This window comes from Rattus rattus, chromosome 7 (genome assembly GCF_011064425.1).
Source record: "Rattus rattus isolate New Zealand chromosome 7, Rrattus_CSIRO_v1, whole genome shotgun sequence".
Lineage (NCBI taxonomy): Eukaryota > Metazoa > Chordata > Mammalia > Rodentia > Muridae > Rattus > Rattus rattus.
Window position 1 is genome coordinate 120234464 of NC_046160.1, and position 21813 is coordinate 120256276.

Consider the following 21813-nt stretch of genomic DNA (forward strand, 5'->3'; position numbering starts at 1 on the left):
ATACCAATGCCAGGACCAGAGGCCTATGTTTGCCTAGCATCCAGCTATTAAGGGAAATCAGGACAGCTTGGCAAATCACATACCACAAAACTTGTGAGCTTATTGATTGTTCAATAAATTCTGACATTGTCAAAAGACACATAACATGTTTAGGACAGCAGAGCTCCATAAGTCTTCTTTTCTTATGGTCAAACCCTCCAGGTAGGGCAAGCACTGAATCGTTGCGGTCCAGGAGAAGTGGTGATGTATTAAAGACAAGAAGGGCTATTGCTTCAATAGGGAAAATGGCAAGTTTAAATTCCCTACAGATTGTGTGGCTGGATTTTGTTCCATACTCTTTCTTGATATTCCCTCATGGTTCCCCAAACCTTTACAAGTCTCTGTCACACAGGAAAGGTCGCACACACACACACACACACACACACACACACACACACACACACACACACTGCTCCCCACTTACTGAGAATTTCTGTCCTCTGTGGCCAGTCAAGTACTCAAGTGTAAGAAAACAGTGCAAAGAGCAGGTAGAAGGAAGAGTTCGGGTTGGAGTGTAGTGGGTGAGAGGGTCTTGTAAAGAAAGAAGTAGGCTTATACCCAAGTATGAGGAACTGGTATATTGAAGAGGAGAAATGTAGACCGGGCCCACAGAGGTATTCTCCTCTGAGTGCAAATGTCCCCATACAGTATTAGAAAGGTGTTTCTATGGAGACCACCTTGATCCTGCCCAGCTCTGTAAGGATGCATTCTTTGACTTTGTGAAGAACTCAAGCTCCCTTCAGATAGAAACACAAGCTCTGAAGCATTGAAATGGCTTCACACCCTTTCTCCCTTCTCATTTAAGAGGGCTGCTCTTTATATAAGGACTTGTTGCAATTTTGTGTAATAAGACTTTGGTGTCTGTGTCTTCTGGCATGGGACACTCATTCTCAGGCATCTGGCTGCTGTTAGGGACGTGGGGGACTCTTCACATGGAAAGCAGAGTTTAGGGGAAGATCTCTGTGTGCTGGACATTGATACCAGATTATGTATGTATGTAGTGTTATTGTTGAAAAAAAAGGGTCTCACTATGAACCCTGGGATTCTATAAGTAGACTGTGGTGGTCTTGAGCTAGTAGACATCTGCCTGCCTCTGCCTCCAGAGTGCTGAGATCAAAGGTGTGTACCACCGTGCTCTACTTTTGGTAGCAAATATGTAAAGAAAGCCCTTGACACGTGAACTAGCCAAGCACACCAGTGAAGATGTGATGCTGAGGAAGTAAATAAACAGATGGGGATGTTACAGGGACAAAAGGTCCCATAGGGAACCCATAGAGACTGGAAAGGGCTCCAGGGGAAAAATGAAAGCACAACCTACAAAGTGAAAAATTCGGTATTCAATTGGGAATAACACCAGGAAACACCTTGAAGAGCAGAACTAAATGACAAAGTGTTTTAAAATATTTGTCATTCCCAATCCTGACTTTTGGGAACCAGGGGAAACAAAGAGACAATGGTGGAAGTTACTGAAGACTTGTAAAAAAAATCCCAGAATTAGAGGTTGTCAAAGTCTCCAAATCCATCACACTCACTAAATGCCCAAGAAATGAAAGAAAAGGTCCCAGGAAAGGGCATAGAACACCAGGGTCAAAGACACCATCTTTAATGTCTGGGGGAGATAGAGGGAAATAAGAGAAATTATAGGTTATAAAGATGCAACTGCAGATTAAAGTCCTTTTAGGTCTCAGGAGGATGGCTCAGTTGGTAAAGTGTTTGCCATGCAACTGTGAGGACCTGAGTTTGATTCCAAGAACCCATGTATAAAAACCAGGTGTGATGGTACCGGTTTGCAGTCCTGCTGTTTCCTGGCCAGCCAGTCACCCTGCCTAGCTGAGTTGGTGAGCTCCAGTCAATTGACAGACTCCACCTCAGCAAAATAAAGAGGATGGTTCCTAAGGAATGATACTCAAGGTTGACCTTTGCTTCCATACACATATGTACACCCAACCCCACTGTGTACCCCCTCACATGAAACATATATACATATTCACACACACAAGTCATTTTTATGTATTTGTAATCTCGTGTAACTTTTTCTCTGAGGAACTCTGCTGTTTTATAAAGTTGCTTGAGGAAGTACCCAAGAAAAACCAGACTATAAATCAAAGAGGAAGTGTGGGTTTGGGAATGATGTCACACATTATATTTCTGGACAAAGGCAGGGCAGTGTTCTGAGTGAGTGCCAGAACAAACTGGGGACACAGGTGCTCCTGGGAGAAGGAAAAGGGCCCTCAAAGCATCTGAAGTGTTGCTATGATAGGGTTGAGTGGAAAGGCTAATATCTATACACAATGGTGCTTGAAGTTTATTGTGGGCAACAACAAAGGCCTATCCTGTGGGGCTGGGTCACCAAGGAGAGTCTTTTCTGTGTACGATTCTTCCCATCGGTAGGTGCTTTAACGAGGGACACATTTCGTGTTCTGTATGAGCTCCCTTCAAGAGCCATAGGCCATTGAACAAAACCCCCAACACCAGGCAGAAGAATTCTTCTTTGGGGTTGTTGGTATGGGCTGTCCAAGAGACTCCCAAACATTATAGGGTATTGCTATTGCCCTAGGTTGTCTTCCAGAGTTGGAAGGTAAGTCTCTACTGCAGAAGAACACTGTGCACACTTCAGATACATTGTCCACAGGCCCCTGAGCTAACACTTACCTGAAAACTTCCTCCTTGAGGATTAGCTTTTATGGACCAGAAGATGCAATACCAGGTTCCAAAGCAGGGAAACAAGCAGCAGTCCTACCTAGCCATGATGCCTATGAACAACAACAATGACCAGCATGGCATGATAGTCCTAAGGGTGATACGTACTTTGTTGGTAGCCGACACCTCTCTAATTAGAGGAAAGACTCACACAACACAACCATGCCTGGGACAGGAAACCTGGGCAGCTACCCAGGGCTAGTGAAGTTATAGATCTTGGAGGAAAACCTATCCTAGCCACTTTATTGCACTAGCATAATCTCTATTTACATTATAAATACTTGTCCTTGTACTCATAGGTAAGTGTAGTCTTTACCCCTCAACAAGAAAACTTCTCCTTGAAACAGATAGAGACTTATGTAAAACCATAGTCAATCAAAATGTATAATTGTGGAGCTTAGTTCAAAAAAAAAAAAAAGACACATGTATAATACAACTCTTGAGCCTAAAGGGCAGAGATCATTGTGGAAGAAGAGGAAGAACGATTAATGAGAGTCAGAGGCACAGGAAGTTTGCTGTGAGATTGTGTCGTCTAGGAATGTCAGAAGCTACATCCATATACAGTCTTCCCAACATGACTGCCTTAACACGAGATGAACAAGAGGCAATAAGAGGTGATGCTAAGGTGAATGGGGGAAATCTCCTCAGGGCTGAATCCTTACCTGAAGAACTGTGGGCAACCAGGAAATGCTGGAAGCAGGAGAAACAGTTTTCCCCAGGGAAGTGCACGCTGATTGGTTATCTAATACCAAATGGTCAGCCTTAAAAGCATGTATGTGTAAAATTATACAGACTGAGCAGGTTATAGTTAGATACTTAGTACACACACAGACACCGACACACACACACACACACACACACACACACACACACACACACACTTAGCAATAATTAGTGAAAAAAGAAGTCATGAATTTTAAAGGAGAGTTATATAGGAGGGTTGAAGGGGAAGGGAAAATAATGTAATTGTATTATAATCTCGTAAAATTAAAACAAAGGACCACAGTGAAGGGGTCACATTTAGCTAATAGACAGTCATGACTACCTGGCAGGACTGGGGCAAGGACCTTTCTACTATGGCGTCTTGCTGTGACCTAAATAAGTTATGGGCTCTCATTAAAGGAGAAATTGGGTGTTAGCAATGCTGTGTTTCCCAGGTTTGATGGATGGCCTCCTTACATTTTCTCTTGGGCTTGGTCTTTTCAAGCTGCACTCTGGTTTGTAGTAAAAAACATAAACAAAGGAGATCCAAATTGGAGTGTTTGGATGGATCAAGATCGAAACAAGTATGCTAACACCAAATAGCTCAGATCATCGCTGAGAACGAGGATGCCTTGCTGAAGCTTCAGCAGGTTCAGGTTTCCCACAGGCTTTCTCTGGTAGGAGAGAGAAAGCAGAAATGGGACATTGAGCTCTCTCAGGCTCCGAACCATGACTTGTGAGAGCAAAGCTGCAGAATGGAGTTAATTTTTGGTCTGCATGTGTCTTGGTGACGGTTGGTTTGCTTTGGGGCCACATGACCAGCGAGAGTATAGTTTCGTCCCTCAAAGCCTCATCCAGATGCTGTTATGAAGGCATTTGTGGATTTGATATGTTTTCCAACAGGCTGATTTTAGTGAACTTAGTCTCAGCAAGCAGCCCATGGAGAGAGCCTAAAAGAACACACTTGAGATTTCCATGAAGAAGCAATTGTTGCTGTCTGGAACATAAACACCACCCACTGGCCTGGCCTGCTGGCCAGTCGAAGGATGGCAACTGCAGAAGCCAGTTAGCTCATCTGTGGCCAATCCTGAATCTGTCTCTGTAGCGGATCGATCCACAGTGGACTGTGGAAATCAATGAATATGAAATTATCTCTTACATGGCGGGTAAATAAGTGGGAAAGGTCATGCATGCTTGCTGGCTTGAATTCTGCAGCTGACACTGAAGGATTGCACATATTGTGTTGCTCTGTCCTGTTTTACACAGCCAAAATTCAGAGATCTCCATAAATTTTTGAGGCCTGTACCCATGGAGCAGCTGTTTTTTGGGGATCCAAAATCTGTGTTCGGGATTAGGTTGCTTGCTGCTCAGCGTGGGGCCAACTTTGTCAACTTCTGACTTGGCCCGGGTCTGGAGGTATTCTGAGATACGCCTCAGATAACCTGGGCTGTGGTGGTGAGCCAGCTTCATCATCTTGGCACACATGATCTGCGGACACAAAGAAGGCAGCTGTGAAAGGGGCACACTTCTCATCAGCTGCTCCTCTGGTGTCAGCTCTATGGAGACGCCTCTCTTGAGTGATTTTTCAGCTGTTAATGCAGGCTGAGTTCCACTTTAGTAAATTATTTTATAAACAGCTTATGTATGTTTAAAAGTGATTTACAATCCTCGAAATAGGACACACTAATCCAAAAATCCACACACACCACGAAACTCTGGCAATGCACCCAAATAATATGTGAACAGAGTAGAAAACATTTGCTTCAAAGGCCAAGATGAAGGCCATGTGATGAAAAAAGTGGACTTTGCTAGGATGGATTGGGACCCCCTTCTCTCCCATTAGCACCCATTCCTGTTATTCCCCTATTGCATGGCTTCCAGAATGTTCACTCGTAGTGATTGTAATGTCCTTGGGCGGTTTCTGCGTTTGAGGTGAACATCCCAAGAAGCTTAACCTCAGCTATCGCTCGTGTGTGGCAACTGAACTCGTTGGCATCATGCTGATGACTCTGTGTCTGAATTTCTCCCTTGGTAAAATGAGAGTTGGGTAGATGTGCCTCAGGACCTGTCAAGACAAATTCTTTTGTACTCTCTGCTCCTAGGATGTTGAGTTTCTCATATGGCTGCTAATGGTATGATAGATCAGAGTAAGTCGATAAACTGTGAGCCTAGAGCTTAAAAATGAAGAGCTAGGCTAGAGAAGGAGACTTTGGATAATGAATTAGAAGGCTGTTCTCTACACTCTACACTAACACTCTGCATGAATGTACAGTGTTCTATGTGAACAGTGAGTCTGGGTCTGGCAGCTGATCCTGTTGGCTATGTCACAGTAGCCGAGGACTCTGCAAGACTCCTGGCTAGAGCCAGATTAACCTTCCTATGCCTTTTTGCCTTCTTCTTACCAGCCAGTGTCTTAGGGGACTGCAAGCAGAGCTGCAGGATGCCTAGTATAGTGTCTGCAGGGCCAAAGGCAGAGGGCATATCAGGGGTTTCTTGATGTCTACTTGTCTGCAGACACATTGGGGCAAGAATCTCCTTCATTAAGTAGATTGGTTCAGGGAATCAATGATCTCCTTTAGGCCTAGTTTTCTGGATTGCACTTGTGGGTCTGTTCTGGAGTCCGGGCACAGAAGACAAATCCAGTGGCTTACACTCTTTAGTGTTATAGATAATGTCATTACCTTTTACTTTAGAGAGATCACCTTCACGTACTTTCTCACCAGGAGTAAAGAACACTTTCAAAACAAGCCACAGCTGGTTGTTACTTTCACTCAAATATTCACACGCCTCTTTTCTCTTCGTGTTTTAGATCCTTAAATAAATAGTCAAACAAATACCAGGACGGGGGAGGGGGTGTTTATCATCTTCCAGGCACTCATAAAAATAGGAATGTGAGCAGAAGTGGGGTCTCTCAGTGGTCAACCCTGAGCTCTCAAGATTGTCCGAACTTCTGAGAGTCCAGCTCTCTCCCCAATGGGATTTGGGTACAGAGAGCTGTGGGACTGAGTCAGCTCCAGGCTAAGGCAGAAACCGAAAGGGTCCTGTCCCAGACTGCTCCTGGGTTTGTGTGTCCTAAGGGCTCCAGGCGGGTCCCTAGGAGCAGAAGAGGTGGTCTTACCTCTGCTCTCAGGTGTGGCAGAGCTCCTGGAGACTACAATAAAAGAACTTCTGGGGGACTCACCATCCTTGACTTCAAGCAATATTACAGAGCAATAGTGATAAAAACTGCATGGTATTGGTATAGAGAAAGGCAGGTAGATCAATGGAATAGAAGTGAAGACCCAGAAATGAACCCACACACCTATGGTCACTTGCTCTGTGACAAAGGAGCTAAAACCATGCAGTGGAAAGAAGATACCATTTTCAACAAATGGTGCTGGGTCAACTGTAGAAGAATGCAAATCGATCCATTCTTATCACCTTGTACAAAGCTTAAGTCCAAGTGGACCAAGGACCTCCACATCAAACCAGACACACTCAAACTAATAGAAGAAAAAGTGGAGAAGAGCCTTGAACACATGGACACTGGGGAAAATTTCCTGAACAGAACACCAATGGCTTATGCTCTAATATCAAGAATCAATAAATGCGACCTCATAAAACTGCAAAGCTTCTGTAAGACAAAGGACATTATCAATAGGACAAAACAGCAACCAACAGATTGGGAAAAGATCTTTACCAATCCTACATCCGATAGAGAGCTAATAGCCAAAATATATTAAGAACTCAAGAAGTTAGACTCCAGAGAATCAAATAGCCCTATTAAAAATGGAGTACAGAGCTAAAGAATTCTCAGCTGAGGAATATCAAATGGCTGAGAAGTACCTAAAGAAATGTTCAACATCAGGCAAGTGCAAATCAAAACAACCCTGAGATTCCACACCAGTCAGAATGACTAAGATTAAAAACTCAGGTGACAACAGATGCTAGCAAAGAGGTGGAGAAAGAGGAACACTCCTCCATTGTTGGTGGGACTGCAAACTGATACAAGCACTACGGAAATCAGTCTGGAGGTTCCTCAGAAAATTGGACATTGTACTACCTGTGGACCTTGCTATACCACTCCTGGGCATATACCCAAAGGAAACTCCAACATACAACAAGGACACATGCGCCACTATATTCATAGCAGCCTTATTTATAATAGTCAGAAGCTGGAAAGAACCCAGATGTCCTTCAACAGAGGAATGGATACAGAAAATGTGGTACATCTACACAATGGAGTACTATACAGCCATCAAAAACAATGACTTCATGAAATTCATGGGCGAATGGATGGAACTAGAAACTATCCTGAGCGAGGTAACCCAATCACAAAAACCCAGATATGATATGCACTCACTGATAAGTGGATATTAATCCAAAAGCTTGAATTACCCAAGATGCAATTCACAGACCACATGAAGCTCAAGAAGAAGGATGACCAAAGTGTGGATGCTTCACTCCTTCTTAAAAGGGGGAACAAAAATATTCATAGGAGGGATATGGAGGCAAAGTTTGGAGGAGAGACTGAAGGAACAGCCATCCAGAGCCTGCCCCACATGTTGCATACACACACACACACACACACACACACACACACACACACACACACACACACACACACAGCCACCAAAATGAGATAAGATTGATGAAGCTAAGAAGTGCATGCTGACAGGAGCCGGATACAGCTGTCTCCTGAGAGGCACAGTCACAGCATGTCAAATACAGAGGTGAATGCTAGCAGCAAACCATTGAATAGAGAACAGGGTCCCCGTTGGAGGAATTAGAGAAAGGACTGAAAGAGCTTGAAGGGGTTTGCAACCCCACAAAAACAACAATGCCAGCCAACCAGGGCTCCCCGAGACTAAACCACTACCGAAAGACTATACATGGACTGACCCATGGCTCCAGCTACATATGTTGCAGAGGATGGCCTTGTTGGGCATCAATGGAAGGAGAAGCCCTTGGTCCTGCCAAGGCTGGACCCCCCCATCCCCCAGTAGGGGAATGTCAGGGCGGGAAGGGGGGAAGGGGTGGGTGGTTGGGTGGAGGAACACCCTCATAGAAGATGGGGGATGGGGGATGGGATAGGAGGTTTATGGATGGGAAACCAGGACAGGTTTATTTACATTTGAAATGTACAATAAAAATACAATAAAAAAACAAAACAAAACAGGAGAACCATAGTCTAGTTCTCACAGTACTCACACTGTGGCCAGCACAGGTAGGCCTTATAGTTTCCACCTTCATCGAGTAGTGTAATGAAAACTGTGTTTGAAGAAAATGGGCGAACATTCTATGGTGCTCATTGCTCAAGTCAAGACTGGGTAGGAGAGAGAGAGAGAGAGAGAGAGAGAGAGGAGAGAGAGGAGAGAGAGAGAGAGAGAGAGTCTTGCCTTACAAGTTACAAGTTCTGGGCAGTTTCTTCCTGGTTCCACTACTCCGTGTATCCCCAGAATTATTCTTAACCTCACCCAAACTCAACCTGTACATAGGACCAGGACTGCGCTGTGAGCTCCCCTGGGACAGGCCCTTTGTGTTGGGCTGTACCTGGTATTAGGGGAGTCAAACAGGATATATTTGCTGGACACCAAGTCCTAGAGAGAGTTCTAAGACATGCACCCTCTGAGTCTCCCTCTGGTACTGTGAGGCAGAGAGATTGAGTCAGGCAGATTCTCTACCCTGCACCGCATGACCTGGATCTTTGGAGGATAACTCTTCTCATTCTTGGGCCTTTTGCTGAAACATAAATCCCAGCTGGGATAACTAATAAAAACTGTAGTAAGACCCAAAGCTGTGTACAGCGATTAGCGCGAACAGATGCTGGTGCATGAGAGCTGTTTTTCCGCAGCCCTGACCTACTTCAGTGTAAAAGCACTGCCAACCCCCTCAGACTGGTGACTGCAAACCGCGTCTCAGCGGAGCCTTGGTTAATTGGTACTTTGTTTTCCTGCTTAAGCATCTAATGAATTATTAATCTTCGTTGGGAATATATAAATCCCAACTTGTCTCACAGCTGGAGGAGCAAGGACTTTGTGTCAAGGTGAGAGCAGTGAGCTGCTGGAGCCATTCATCAGTCATCACTAGGGGGACGTCTTCCCCCTGGGGCAGTTCCAAGCGTCTCTGAGGAGGCACAGAGAAACACAGCACACACTAGGGGGCTGAGCCGTGTGAGTTAAAGACACAGCATTCAGGTCTAACCTGAGTGTCAGATGGGTGAATTATAGTGAACACCACTATGGGATTGCTCTGGCAGGGGACAGGGACGTCAATGGCTTTGCAGTTCCTGTAGGAGCTGTAGGTTACCTTCCTTGGAACGTTCCTTCTGTGTGTCCTCCCCAAAGACCTGTCAAACAAAACAAGCCTTTTTTTCAGAATGTAGCACCCTTTGGATGGTTCCAGAAAAGAGAACTGAAGTAAGTCATCCTTTCTTAGTTGGGATTTTACTGCTGTGAACAGACACCATGACCTAGGCAAGTCTTATAAAGGACAACATTTAATTGGGGCTGACTTACAGGTTCAGAGGTTCAGTCCATTATCGTCAAGGTGGAAGCATGGCAGCCATAGTGCAGACAGAGCTGAGAGATCTACGTCTTCCTCTGCAGGCTGCTAGTGGAAGACTGACTTCAAGCAGCTAGGGTGAGGGTCTTATGCCCACACCCACGTTGACACATCTACTCCAACAAGGCCTCACCTCCTATAGTGTCACTCCCTGAGTTAAGTTTATATCAACCATCACAAGGACTAAGACCTCATACATCAGAAAGCCGGTGCCCTTAAGGTCTGAGAAAAGTCCCATATGGCACAGATACCACAGGTTGGTGGAGTATAAGGCTAGGTAGTGGGTACAGATTCCTTTACACGATCAATGGATAAGTCTCTCCCAAGTCTGAGTTGATAGAGTGTAAGCCAGACGAACAAGAAGGATAAGAAAAGAGAAACGTCGAGAAAGGAAAAGTTCAGTTACTTTCAAGCCACTCTGCTCCTGATGGTATGATGAGGCTCATTCCCCAAACCAGAAAACTCCTCCATTCAGACATCACTTTGAGACGAGGGGTTAGAAGACAGATCAGCCCAGCCACAACATCCCAAGACCCACGGCCGTTAAAAACTCGTGGTTCCCAAACCTGAAATAGTTACTATCTGCCTATTTACACGAGTTTGCTGACCCCTGGAGACCTGGTTTGTTCTAATGTGCGATGTGACAACTGCAGCAGGTGTCTGGGAGCAAATGTCCTGCCTCAGAGGTGCCACATTTCTAAGACATAGTTGAACACAGGGCTCCTGACTTGTTTCTGTTTCTCACAGAACCTGCTGGCCACAGTTTCAGTCCCTCCCATTCCTCTTTATGAATCTCTCCCTGGTAGTGTGGCTGGGTCCATCCTTGCCAGTTCTCTGGTCACTACACCCTCTAACGCAGTCCCAGATGCTTCAGTCAAGGCCTCACTTGCCTACATAGACTCTGCGTAGGGCAGGGACACCTGAGCACAGGATAACCAGTAGGCTGAGGGAAAAAGGCTGGAAAGAGTCGGTACTTTTTTGGCTTCATATGATCATAGATTCTCCTTGAGGGCACTGCTTAGAGACACAAATGACCGGTGCATACTCTTTGGTTGGTGGTTTAGTCCTTGGGAGCTCTGGGTGGTCCAGTTAGTTGATATTGTTCCTCGTATGGGGTTGTAATCCCCTTCAGCTCCTTCAGTCCTTTCCTTAGCTCTTCCACTGGGGTCCCTGGGCTCAATCCCATGGCTGGCTGCGAGCATCTGCATCTGTATTGGTCAGGTGCTGGTAGAAACTCTCAGGAGACAATCATACCAGGCTCCTGTTGGCAAGCTAGATGGAGGGACCCATGGCTCCAGATATATATGTGGCAGAGGATGGCCTTATCTGACATCAATGGGAGGGGAGGCCCTTGGTCCTGTGGAGGCTTGATGCCCCAGCGTAGGGGGATGTTAGAGCAATGAGGCGGGAGTGGGTGAGTGGGTGGAGGCACCCTCATAGAGGCAAAGGGGAGGGGGAGAGGGGATGTAGGGTTTGTGAAGGGGTAACTGGGAAAAGGGGTAGCATATGAAATGTAAATGAATAAAATGATTAATTAAAAAAAACTTTAACCAGAAAAAAATGAAAATCAAAGAAAGAAAGAAAGAGAGAGAGAGAGAGAGAGGAAGAAAGAAAGAGAGAGAGAAAGAAAGAAAGAAAGAAAGAAAGAACTGAAAGATGTCCAAAACCCAGCAAGGTCACCTCCTCAGATACTTGCCTAGGCCAGACAGCTTCCCCAGGGGCTTTCTTGGTGCTACACTTTGAACATGTCCCCCAGACTCATGGTTTAGAAATGTATTCCCCAAAGTCATGTTGATGGTGTTTGGAGGTAGAGCCTCTGGAAGGTGACTGAGCTAGATAAAGTCCTAAGGGTGACATTACAGCTTTGTGAGAAGAGAGCAGAAAGCTGAGCTGCCGCAGTGCTCTGTTTGGCTAAGTGATTCCACAGAGCCAAGGCCCTCGAAGAGATGAGAGGATGCTCGCTCCATATTCTTGGTCCCCAGTACCCCAGTACCCCAGTACCCCAGTACCCCAGTACCATGTTTGAGAATGGTTGTTCAGTGTAGTCAGAGTGACTCCACAAACAATAAGGACTATGGTTGTAGCCTTTGGTTGCCTTGCATAGGTGAAGCCCTATTTCTATTCTTTTTTTTTTTTTTTTCTGGAGCTGGGGACGAACCCAGGGCCTTGCGCTTCGAGGCAAGCGCTCTACCACTGAGCTAAATCCCCAATCCCGTAAAGCCCTATTTCTGAAGACACTGTATACTTTAGCAGAAAGGGCTTCAGTTATTCCAGCTGGGTTTAACCTGAAAGCCTTCTTTCTGTGGTGTAGCTTCCACAGTGCCAGAAAATGCTATGAAATATGTGAAGGGAGAGAAGCAATTAATAGTCCAGCCCAACCGTGACATCTAAGACCACAAAAATCACCATCAGGTCGTTGGTGGATTTGAAGGCTACTCAAGAGGAGGCTACAAGTCCCTGGTAACCAGAGTCCCAACCGACTTCTAGGCTTAGTGAGGTCACGGATCTTAGAAAAGAATCTACCACTGTCATTCTTTTTGATATTTTCCTTTTGCATTTATCAAGTATTTCTTGAAAATATCATTTGTAAATATGACCTTTGCAATGGACGCAAACCCTCCTTCTTTGTCAAATGAAATGTTTTAAGATTTTTATTTTAATCTGATAGGACGACGAAATTCTTAAATTATGGGAATGTTCTAGTGTCATTCTTTAGGCATGACTTCTAAAAACTGGCATAGTTTCATATTAGATGCAATCTTAAAGTGTGCCTTTTAACAGAGAAACTAACCTACTGGTCACTTAAAAATTTTATCCGAAAAAGCAAATTATTTTTAAAAATCAGTAGTTATTTTAAATATGTATGAATTTTATCTACTCTGTCATCAAAAGTTACAAGTTTATATAATAGACTTTATTTTTTAATCCATGCTCCAACTTAGGTCTGTTTATAGGATGCTTGCTTTAGGTCTAAAGACACAAATGGGACCAAAAGAAAAAGGGTGGAAATGCACAGTATATAAACAGGCAGCCAAGGACAATATGTGAATGGGGCGTGATAGACTTTAAGTCAGAACAATATACAGAGGCAAAATATCAACTCATTAAAGGCCCAGTATGTAAAATATAAACCAATTATAAAAATGTATGACACAGTGGGACACCATAAAGTAAGGGGAGGGGATCTTCACAGAACCGAAGACACAGGCAGCTGTGTGATACTGACTGAAGAGCTCACTACCTGACTTCCAAATTCATTCATTCTAAAACTCCTAAGGTGCCCTAATGAGACACAGCAGTTGAGAAAGAAAGAAGCCGAACTTCAAACCTATCACAAGAATCAGTAATCAACAGTGAAATTCTGACATATGGATAGACAGATGGACCAGTGCCAGAACCAAACACTGCATACAGGGCCAGTGGCCAGGTACTCCTCAGACATCCAAGACCATACAATGAGAAAGAAGAGCCTCTTCAGCTAAGTGTGTGTGTGTGTGTGTGTGTGTGTGTGTGTGTGTGTGTGTGTGTGTGTGTAACCGGTGTCCGTAAGCGAAACAATGATGCTGGACCCTAATGAGCTCGTTGTGACTCAGTGACTTCTGTAAGATCTCTCTAGACACAGCCTCATTCTGAATGCATTCTGAACGGGCAAGGACTCACTGTGCAAGCTCTTGCCACACAAGATGGCCAACGCAACTGTTGGGTCTTAGTTTAAATGCAGTTTCAGAACGACCTGAAAGTGTAGAAATTTATTTTTGGAAGTAGACAAAGAGTATGCCCTTTCCAAACCACTGTTCCCTGATTGTGTAGCGCCGTTGATGCTAAGGAAACCCACGTGTTACAAGGAGGAAAGTGAGTGGTCAGACAGACCGCTGTGTGTCTGTGTATCCTGTGCATTGAAGTTCCGTGCACGCGCGCGCGCGCGCACACACACACACACACACACACACACACACACACACACACACACACACACACACTTAGCATCGCGTTTCTTGGTGAACTGGCTCTTTGTCTCTACGAAAAGACGCCAGTGGCAAGATGGCGCCTGTACTGCGAGGAGACGCCACGCTGGTTAGCGCGATGGTCTACTCGCACAAAGATCGCGACTCTGCCTGTGGAATGAGCCAAGCCCTCCCCGTTTTGCCGTTCATCCGATCAAAAGTGGCTGTCCTTCACTTCGTTACATAATATCATTGCTAGGTGAGTAACTGGATCATGTAATTTGTGCTGCATTACTCATGGTTTGCTTGACAGAGTTAATTACTGTGAAGAATGCAGTGGTGGGAGTCTCAGGCTTCAGGCTGGGCAAGCCGCTTTCATGAGGCTAGATGCTCCCAGGTGACACAGGCTAGCGAGCTGGTGCTTCAGTGCATGGATGGCTCTGCCCATGGTCCTGACCTCATTTTTTCAAAAAGAGCCATAAACACTCCTGAAGGCACATGGTTGTCAGAAGCGGCACACAGCACTCAGTCCTTGGAATCACCTTCAAGTGGGCTGCCAACCAAGGGTCTCTATTCTATAGTCTCAATAACTGTGTACTCATTCTTTAATGATGGAACATTAGATTACTTTTAGTTTTTTTTTTTTTTTTGAAAATATCATTGCTATGACTGTGTTTAACTTGGAGTATTAAATTAGGAAAGAGCTTCCAGAAATAAAATTACCAAGTTAAGTGTAATGTAGTTTATTTTTGGGATTTAGAGTAAATAGGTTGCTTATTTATTCATTTATTCTTACTTTATAGCCATTGTTGTTGTTGTTTTGGTGGAGCTAGCTGAGGTGGCACAGGCGAAAGGCAGGAAGGGAAGGCCTGACAAGCAGGAGAATCGGTGGGCTAGGTACCCAATCCACAACGAGGGGCCTCTGCACCCTACTCTTTAAGCAACAAACCCAACCACCCAGCTAGTTAACCTGAGCAATCTGCTGTCAGCTCAATCTGCTGTCTGGCCAGCGCCTAGCCTGCCGCCCCACCCCCACCCCCTGTAGACGTGGGCGGGGGGAAGTCTCAGGATCGCGGCGGTTCCTTCCATTCTTGGATTTAAAGATGGCTGCATAGTCTGCGCCAAAAGTTGTGCTAAAAAGCACCACCAAAATGTCTACAAATGAGTACTTTACTGAAATGCTGAAGAACAAACAGCCAATAATAAACAGACAGTAATAAACAACGGGCTTTGATGTGGCAGCAGCCTCGGTAATAAATGCTGCTGCTGCCAGTGCCAGAAACACAAGACTGGCCCAGAAGTCGGAGAATAGACCCTCTGTCCAGGCAGCATTAAAACTTAAGCAGAAAGAAGAGCTTAAGGCCTGAGTAAGAGTAACATCTAGTAGAGCGCTTGCCTAGGAAGCACAAGGCCCTGGGTTCGGTCCCCAGCTCCAAAAAAAAAGAACCAAAAAAAAAAAAAAAAAAAAAGAGTAATATCTAGGCACGTTTAGGCCAACCCACAGGTGCTCTGGCCAGGGGAGCAATTGGAGGCAGAGGCCTGCCTACCCATGCCTTAGGGGCTGAATGCGGCTTCGAGAGTGGAGGAGCTGTAGCTCCCCGAATGGGCTTAAGAACAGGTGGTGTTCATGGTCTCAGAGGTCCTGGGAGAGGGGAACCTAGGACATGGAGCTATGCACGGATCATATCAGAATCGGTGGAACAGCTCTGGGTGTGATAGGTCGGAGAAGAGGGGGCTTTGGTGGTAGAGTTCAAGGTCATGGAGGAGGGAGAGGTGCCCTTATTCACCCTGTATAACCAAGGAACAGCGGGACAACCAATTGGATGGATACATGTAGAAAACTAAACGACACCTGGATGCTGAATCGGATGTCTACAGCCACAGACAGATCCTGAAAACAGTGATTGAAACCTGATTGCCTGCCTGCCCATTGACTCTAGTTAAAGTCACCACTTCTATAAAACTGCCTTGAGAAAACGAGAGAAGAAACCCGATTGATGGGGAAAGGACTTATCACAATAGGCTCTGGACTTACCTGCAACCAGCTGTGCGTTTTGTCAGGTTCCGTCTACTTTTTGACAGTGTTATATGAAACCCCATTTCCCCCTGATTTGGTTGTTTATCAAGACTTCTGTTTGCACGGGAATGCATTGGCTCCTGAGTAGGACAAGTTTCCAGCCCCTGCCTCACCTGTCGTATACTCTGACATGTAAAGAAGTATTTCCTCTGTTCATTTTTATGATCCCAGAAGGACCCAGTGTTCTCCTCACTAGTGGTCATCTCTGAAAGAGGTAGACTTCCACCTCTTTCTTAAAAGTTACTTGTTAACAGCTAGAGACAAAGGTGTGTCTGCTATGTAGATGTGTGAAGGCAGTAAACCGGAAATGTTGGTACTGCTACTGGGCCATGGAGTGGTTACACATGGTAGCAACTTTGATTTGGTCAAAGTTGGTGTTGCCTATATGGATGCCACATAAATGGTAGCTGGCGTGCTGACTTAGGTATGTACAAGTTACATCCTAAAATAAGAGTTTTCAGCCCTCTAGAATAGAAGCAGCAGCCATTCGGTGTGGCAGAAGAGACAAGGGTGAGAGGCAGGTTGCAAACTGCTGGGAAGGGGTCATGTGCTGTTAATGTGGAAATGCTGTTACCTACGTTTATGCAGACCCAGTCTGGGTCTGATCCTCTTAACTGGTTGCCTTTGACCCTCATGAGATGTAAGTTCAACCATATTTTGTCAGCTGCTGAGTTTCAGTGGAATCTTGTATTTCTGGTTCATTGTAACGAATTGTTCTCTCAATTAAAAGGAAAAAAGAAAGCAGAGCGCATCAACTTGGGAATTGTTGTGTTGCAGGGTACAGTGGATGTTATATTATGATAATTCGTCATATTAAAACCACCAGACGGTTTTCACCACGCTATGCGTGGCTCGAGCTTTCTGTTACTGTCATCTTTAGAGGCCACTAGAGCACCTCGCTTTAATTTACTTATTTGGAGTATGCATCACTTTCCATGTTCTTCCTGCGCTTTAAGTTTTTGGTAAAGGGGTTCTCAACCAGTCTATTCTAGCGCACACGGTGGCTCTGGAGCTACAAGGCGGTAGCTCCTACCAGTGTAGGGCACATTTGCGAGATGCCTGGGTGAAGGTCTCTCCTCTGTTCTGCAGCATAAGTCATGTTGGCCTTTGGATGTGGTTATCAGAGACCCTGTAGGGAGGTCAGGGAGCCACTGTCACCGGAGCAGAGCTTGGTTCACTGGACCCAGAGTCTTGTGGACTTCGTGTCATTCCTGATGATGATCATTGATCCCAGTGACCTGACCTAGCTGTGATACTGTCCTACACATGCTGCCTTGATCCACTGTGGCTCCCAGCAATGGAGCTGCTTCCACATTCAGGTGTGACTGTCCCAGGGGAGAGCAGGAATTGCCAGTCACTAGGGTCTCATTCTGAACCTGGGTGGAGAGCCCTGAGAAGCCAGGGCTGGTTTAGGATTGAACTCCTGGCACCTGCCCCCCTTCCCCATCCCCAACCTGTCTGTGCGTGGTACTGCTCTGTAGAGGTCTTGCTTTCGGCTTGAGACTGAGTTTGCCCCACTCTGTTATCTCCTTTGCCTTGGGCCCTGTCATGGTTTGAACATGCTTGGCCCACCAAGTGGCACTATTTGGAGGTATGGCCCTGTGGGAGTAGGTGTGTCACTGAGGGCTTTAAGACCTTCATCCTAGCTGCCTGGAAGTCAGTATTCTGCTAGCAGCCTTCAGATGAATATGGAGAATTCTCAGCTCCTCCTGCACCATGCCTATCTGGATGCTGCCCTGCTCCTGCTTTGACGGTAATGGACAGAACCTCTGAACCTGTAAGCCAGCCCCAATTAAATGTTGTCCTTATTAGAGTTGCCTTGGTCATGGTGTCTGTTCACAGCAGTAAAACCCTCACTAAGGCAGGCCCTTAATCCCATGACTACCTGGATCTTAGGTTCTGTAATACTGGGCTCTGCTGGCAATGCCTCTTAGCCCTCTGGGTCACTCACTATTGCAGCTTTCCCACAACCCCACCTGGCCATCACCTCTAACCACTGAGCCTCACCTGGACTGCTGTCCTCTGACCCTGCCCAATTCCGCTGCTTTCACTCACTCCCTGGAGGAGGGTTCTTACTGTCACAACTCATCTCCCTGACAAAAGAGCCCTGGAGAGAGGGAAGAGGCAGGTGCAGGGGGTGAGGGCCAAGGGGTAATGAATTGGAGGCTCTGGGATGAGCAGGCCTCACAAGAAGTCAAGTACTGGAGTTCCAAATACAAACCCCTAACTCACATACACTGGGCCTAGATGAACCCTCAGTGCCACCAGCAGAGCCAAGAATACTTTCTCTGGTATCACCCAAGTGGAAGGAGAACAGGTAAAGGCCTGTATTGCAATAGGAAAGTCAGCACATCAGCAGCAAGACGCTGGGGGCACGGGGAGTCATTGTGCTGTGTCTTTAAATCTGAAAGAAGGGTAATCATTTATTTTTTGATTAAAAAATTCAGTTTACATTTTGTGTTTGCAACTACATTATTTGAACCACAATAGCTAGGGTTTTGAAAGGCCATTGAATTTCCGTGCCTTTTCGGAGGGGGGGGCGTTTACATAAAACTTCACACGTGAGGATATAAAAGCCCTGACGTTTAAAAGGAGCGCAGTCTGTCTCTGCTTTGTAATTACCCCTCAGTGTTATCTTCAGCTCCAGCTTTTGTAAAGGTCCTAAGGAGCCGTGGGGAGCGAGTGTCCTTCCTGCAGGTCCAGAAGAGGGGCAGTCTTCAGCTTCCAGGTGACCACCTGCTGACATGGCTGCTGGCTCTGCTTCCCCTGTTAATTCTTCAGAGAACACAAAGGAAGGGAGGGTCCCTTTTCTCTCCATCTAAAAGGAACGCTTTTCTATATAAAACATGCCCCAAATCCTTTGTAAGGTCCAAGTCCCCGTAGCACATGCTGAGGCTCCCGCTGACAGTGATGATGACAGCCTGAAGGAAGAGGGGTGACTTCCTCTGGGTCCTTGCTCCTATTTCCCAACAATAAAGGAGTAGAGCAGAGGGAGGCTGCCCACTCATCCTGGCCAACGTTCTGCTTTAAACCAGAAGAAAGCTGTAGAGATGGTGCTCGGTGTCCCTCTGCATTAGAGATGTGAATGCCCTCATGAACACTGTCCAAGCAGCCATGGGAAGAAATGAAAGAAAGAATCAACAGGGCTGGGTTTACCAAGGGCATGGCACCTCTAAGTGTGGCAAGGGGCAGTCTTCTGCCATCCCAGGCCACAGTCCTCAGGCTAGCCCAGAGATGAGTGCCCTCAATTTTACTCAAGGCACTATCAGGCAATGGCTGAAAATATTGTAGCTCTGAGTTAGGCTGTGGGGGACACAACTCTGATCTCAGATACTCTGGGGGCTGAAGTGGGAGACTGGGGACTTAAAACCGAGCCTGGACCTTGTTCTGAAAAAACAAACAAACAAACAAACGTCCCTATGTTTATAAGGGAAAGACCTCCACTCTGGCTTGCATGAACAAAGCTGGCTAAAAACCTGTATGCAGATTGACCTAATTTCCACGAGTAAAAAGAGAGAATAAGGGGAAGGAATTGTCTGTGTGACAAAAAAGGCCTGGGACCTGCATCCAGCTCACAATGACTCTCTCTGGGGTTGGAGGCTGAGCTCAGAGCATTCCACGTTCTGCTGCCACAAATCTGAGATTTCCCATCTCTTAAAGTTCCCATAACATGAAGCAGCCGATTTAAAATGGCTGGCATTTGATGAGAAAGAAAAGCAGGCATCATGTATTCATACAGACGGAGCTGGTTTTCAGTGTCGTTCTCAGCTGTTCCAGCAGGCTGACTCCCTTGGGCCCATCTGCAGAGCTGTCCTGTTTCGAACACCTCATTCCAAGCGTCCCTAATCAGACAGGACAACTGTGATCCTAGAGGGCCCCACAGAGCCCTCTTCTCCCATCCTGCTGCTTTCTCTGAGGAAATTCCCCAGAAGCTGTCTGGATGACTTCTATGTCCATGCTCTTAAGAATTTGATACCAGTGTACAGGGTTCCTGACTACCCAGCAGCAGTGTGGTGTGTGGAGCAGAAACAGATTTTATCTGTCTAGTGTCTAAGGGTCAGTATATACAAGCACACACAAGCACACACACACACACACACACACACACACACACACACAGAGAGAGAGAGAGAGAGAGAGAGAGAGAGAGACTTATACCCGAGCGCCTCCACATGCACACGCACACAGACGTGAACCTCACATAAATTCATGAACAACCATCTACAAATGAGAACGTGCACTTACATATACAACACATCTTAAGCACATCATAGATGTGTGTGCACATCTACTACACACAGACATACATTTTAGCTTGCTCATGAACTACAAATGAGCACACACACTTGCATGTGTACTTAAGCACACTAAGCACACATAAGCACATAGGCATGTGCACATCTAACACACACACACACACACACACACATTTCAGTTTGGTCTGTTGACAAGGCTCAAGGCTGAGGTTCTGTAGAGCTGAAGGAACAGACTATGGCTGCAGGGTAGGAATATCCAGGTATGTTGGGCACATCCACATGGCTGCCACTTATACTTCTTGGGTACCTCAGACCCAACTTGTATGAGGAATTGTAGGCAGGACGGTTCAGAGTCAGGGTGCTCAAGGGTATAGCAGCAGGCATCTGTGTCCTGGGGCCCCAGCATCATTCATAGCAGACTCTCACACAGAATGAAATCAGGTTTATTGCAGTATATACACAACTCAGTTCCACTCTGCGGCGTGTTTGTAGATATTCCACATACAGCACGTAAGATCACGCGCTGGCCATATGGTTACTACACCTCTGCTACTGGTGAGTTCCAGCAGCGGCCACTTTGTGATCAGCCGATCTCTTTCCCAGGATGAGGACCCAGCTCTAGTTAGCATTAGCACATGCTGGGCTGAGGGAATGCTGTTCTGAATGTTCCGTGTGTACTCAGTGGCTGCTTGTGTCCACAGGATCTACATGTCTCTTCAGGGTCATGGCAGGGTCACGCCTAGTGGTTGATAGGACAACTTTCAGATACGGGAGGGCTGTGTGTCCGCCGAGCTGCTGGAGTAAGCAGTGAGCTCTGTATGAAGACAGGCAAGGCTGACACCAGGGCATATAGCACCCACCTTTTGTCACTGCCAACAGCTCTTTTAAGTGTTTCTGACCTAGGCCATTTGTTCCCCACAACCTGTTCTCTAGCCTGGTAGCCCTGCAAGGCAGCAGGTTAGTGGTGTTTTCTAGATCATCTGAGGTGTCTATCTCATGCAGTTGCAGACAAACTGGAGGCCTTTCGAGAATGAATGGAGGCAAAAGTACAGGGGGTGGGGTTCTGTGGACAGACATTCAGGACAGATGTCTGGCCTCCGGGCCTCAGCTAGTTTCTAGATACTTCTCTGCTGTACTAAAGCCCCCATGTACTAGAAGTGGGGCCCCTACTTTTGTGATTTTTCTGACCCTGAAACCTCTGGCTCTGGCACAATTGCTGAGATCATTGGTATTCATGCTGGCCGTGGCCTACATGCCTCAGAAAGCACAGGAAAACATTTTGCAGCTTTTATCCTGTGTGTGTGTGTGTGTGTGTGTGTGTGTTGGGGGGTAAGTTACATAGACTATGCCTGAACACTAGGTCCAGAACCCACAGCCCTTGCACTGGGCCATGACATGGTCTCCCAGGGTCTTTGGACACCGCAGGGAAAGGCACTCTCTGTCTTCAGCTGCTTTTCAATCACAGCAAACATTCCCTCAGGTCTGCCTGCCCACAGTTGCAAATAACACTGGAAAAATAAGGATTGTTACTGGCAAATGTTGGATAGGAAAA

General features: G+C 46.1%; 1 pseudogene and 1 gene segment (V, D, J or C); one reads left to right on the forward strand and one right to left on the reverse strand.

The window, feature by feature from the left end:
- The window catches only part of LOC116905410, a 978601-nt gene that overhangs the window by 258544 nt on the left and 698244 nt on the right, over nucleotides 1-21813 (reverse strand).
- On the forward strand, nucleotides 15032-15836 carry LOC116905414 (annotated as a pseudogene).